The sequence below is a fragment of the Chinchilla lanigera genome, unplaced genomic scaffold (genome assembly GCF_000276665.1).
Source record: "Chinchilla lanigera isolate Chin_1 unplaced genomic scaffold, ChiLan1.0 scaffold00030, whole genome shotgun sequence".
Classification (NCBI taxonomy): Eukaryota; Metazoa; Chordata; class Mammalia; order Rodentia; family Chinchillidae; genus Chinchilla; species Chinchilla lanigera.
In genome coordinates, this window is record NW_004955431.1 from 14,465,319 (window position 1) to 14,469,131 (window position 3,813).

A 3,813-nucleotide genomic window follows, 5' to 3' on the forward strand; every position below is an offset into this window, starting at 1 on the left:
ATCAACAAGAATGACAATCAGAGAACTAAACTAGAAGGGCAGAGACTAAAGGAGGAGAGAAGGGGATTAAAAAAAAAAAAAAAAAAAAAAAAAGAATGAACTCTTCAATTCATTAATTATTTGTATTGTTATCTTAGTCTCCATTACATTACTTTATGCTCTGACCTTTATAATTTCCTCCCCCATGCAAGCTTTGGAGTTGATTTGTTCTTCTTTTTTTAAAAGTTTGAGGTTCAACAATAGGTTGTTTATTTGAGCTCACTCTATTTTTCTGATACGGGAATTCACCACTACAAGTTTCCCTCATAGGAATGCTTTGAATTGCATTTCATAAGTTCTGGTATGTTGTAATGGCATTATTGTTTAGCTGTATAAACTCTCTAATTTCTTTAATTTCATCTATGACCTATTGCTTATTCAGGAAGGTTTCCTTTAATTCCATATGTTTATGAATTTATTGTGGTTTCTTTTGCCATCGATTTCCAATTTTATTGAATTATGGTCTGTTAATATTCATAGGATAAATTTAATTCCTTTGCATTTATTTAAGCATGTTCTATAAATTACTATGTCATCTATTTTGTAGAATATCCTGTGTGCAGCTGGAAAGAATGTGTATTTCTGACGTTCTGGGGTGGAACTCTCTGTAGACATCTACTAAGTCCACTTGTTCGAAAGTTTGTTTCAGTTTTGATACTTCATTATTGATTTTTCATCTAGTTTGTCTATTTGTAACAGTAAAGTATTGAGGTCTCCCATTAGAGTTGTGTTAATATTTATTTGATTTTTCATGTCCTTTTAATATTTGTTTTACACAGTTGGGTGTACAGATATTTGGTGCATATATATGCACATATATGAATACTCTTAATTTGTACAATTAATGTGTCAATATCTGTATGCTGAGCGAAAGAATTCAAACAATGAAAAGGTAGTATGATGTGGTTTCACTTGTAGAAAAACCTAGAACAACCAAATTGATATATGATGACAGAAAGCAGATAAGTGGTTGCCTGGAGACTGGGGCCAAGGACTATGAAGATGGGATTATGAAGTGCTACCAAGACATTTATTGTTATGGCAGATTTATTTGTTCATTCTCCGTGTTATGGTGGTGGTTTCACAGGTATACATGTGTCAGAACTGATTACACTGTGTACTTTGGAGTTTGTTGGATGTTAATCCTATGTCAATAAAACTGTCTTTAAAAAGAAAAAAAGAATGAGCAATGTAGGAGGGAGAGAGAAATCAAGGAACAGTATTATAAAGGAATATGCACTATTCCTAGGGAAGTGAGTGTGGTCTCTCAGGAGAACCTAGCTTGGGGTCATGTGATCCCTTGTGAGTAGAGGCAGATGATGAAGACCTGGCTGTTGGACATAGAGCCTAGACTTCACCCAGTAGGCAAAGAGGAATTGTGATGAGGATGTTGGTCAGGGCATTTCACTGTATGCAAAAACTAAAAATAAATAAACTGAAAAATAAAAAAGAGAAAACAAGGACATTTGGAAGGGTATAACTTGCTTGAACCAAGGGGTAGGGAAAAACACCATGGGGAAGACTAGCTCATCATCTCTTTAGGATATCACACCTTGAATCCCACTTTCCACAAATAATTTGCTTGGACTTTTAGAAAGGGTTAGTTTCTGGACACCCACTTTTGAAATTAAAATGTCTTTTTTCATATATCCTAGTTGGAGGGGACATGAGTTTGGGTCATTTTTGCTGATGCCTTGTACTCATGCCCTTGTTTTGAAATGTTTATATGCATAACTTCTTAACAATCTTATACATAACCTTCGTTAGGGAAATCTAATGGTTGTTAGTTTCTTGTGTTGAAATTTTCCAGTTCCTGACTTTTATTCAGGCCTCACATGTACGGGAATGAATCCATTTGCCACCACCATGGGGCACAGTCCAAGAAAAGAAATATGCAGACACCTCAGTTCAGTTTGAGTTCCAGCTGTGTCCATCACTGAGGGAATCCTGGATGTGTGTGGTAGTGATAGTGGTGGAACTCCCTTTCCTCACCCATTCATATCTCTTCTTTATCAAAAATACCACCTTTTGACAGGCAGAATCATGCAGGAAACCATGGCAGAGCCTTTGTGCAAGGGCCACAGCAGGAGCCGGGGACAATCATTTCCACCAGCATGAAAAGGCACATGTTCAGTTAGCCTCTCAAATACACTTCGTGTGTGGAGTGGAAGAAAGGATCTGTTTACTTGGGAGAGATGATATTTAAAGCTCTGAGCTTGAGCTTAGTGGCTTTTTAAAAGAAATGGCATGCCCATGTTCTGACCTCATAGAAGATGATAAAGACAATTTTTCAAAGAGTGATGATTCAAGCTTCAATTGTTTTTAAGAACAATGCTTAAAGCCTTGCAGATGTTATAGAATAAGAAATAGAAATTTTCAATTAAAAGGAAAAATGCAACAGGGAGTATTCCAGCTATCTGCAATACTTTTGATGTATTTAGATCACCCATTTTGGGTGCTCCTTTATTCCAAACCTTGTGGAATCAAAAATAGAGTTCTCCTTCAAAAGTCCAAAAATGCTATGTAGGGAAACAATTGCAAAACAAAGATCATTTAAATCCAAAATAGATAGAACAAGCGGGAAAAATTAATTCTTGTTCTATATGGGTGAAAATGAATGTCATTTTCAGTTATAAATGAATCATATGTGACAGTACGATCTTTTGCCCTAGAGCAAAAGTAAAAAGAAATGACTTGAGGAGGTCATGGAAAGAAGAGATATTTTAGGAGGTGGGGCATTGCAGGAGAGTGATGGGAAGACAGACCTGGTAAGTTTTCTCCAAGGAAGAGGAAGTTGTAGCAGAGGGAAAAGTTATAAGGGAGGATGTGGTAGAAGTGAAGAATATGGAAGTCAAAATAAAGGAGATAGGAGTGATGGCAGATATATAAAATAATGGAGAGAAGAACTTCATAAACCACATGGCTGTTTAATAGACATTTCAGGCATACTATCTTAAAGTAACATGTAAATATCATCTTTGAAATCAGCACCTGGCACTGGTGAATCTGATAAATAGATGAGCGCATTGCTTCATACGGATTGTTGATTTCTTAGAGGTACAGTGGTACCTCAATTCAAGAATTTAATTTGTTCTACGATTTTGGAAAAGATGGCCACATTTGTGTGTGTGTGTGTGTGTGTGTGAGAGAGAGAGAGAGAGAGAAGATATGGCAGTGGTTGTGTTTGTCACCAGATCCAGAGTTTGCCAATGAAAACAAAATTTTTCCCAAGGCCTCTGTTTCGAATCATATTGTTTGCAAACAAAAGTATTTGTGAATCAAAGCACCGCTGTGTTTTTCCTGTGTGTCATATATCCTGATCATGGCAAAGCTTTGAAACAAGAAAAATGTAAATAAAATATTCATTACTTCAAAACACAAGAAATGAAATGATTTTATTTTCATAACTAATTTAGGCTGTTAACCTACACTTAAATTTGAAATACATAAATTATGCGACTGATAATACAAAGGAATATAGATTGCTATCTTCATTTAGAAAAGTCAGCCTCATCTGTGGTGTAATTTGTTTTATTTTAAAGACAATTTAAAAAACAAAATAACAACATAGACAAAAACAAAACAAAGCAAAAAAATAAAAATAATACAGGTTTCAAAACAAAATGATAGGAATTCACAGTGATTGCTATTTTACATATTGTTATCTCCATAGAAGTTGCTCAGATTACCAGATGTAAGAATGAAAGAATGATCAAACCATTAAAAAGAATAAAAATAATTTAAAAAAAAATTAGAAATGATACAGAGCTTCAC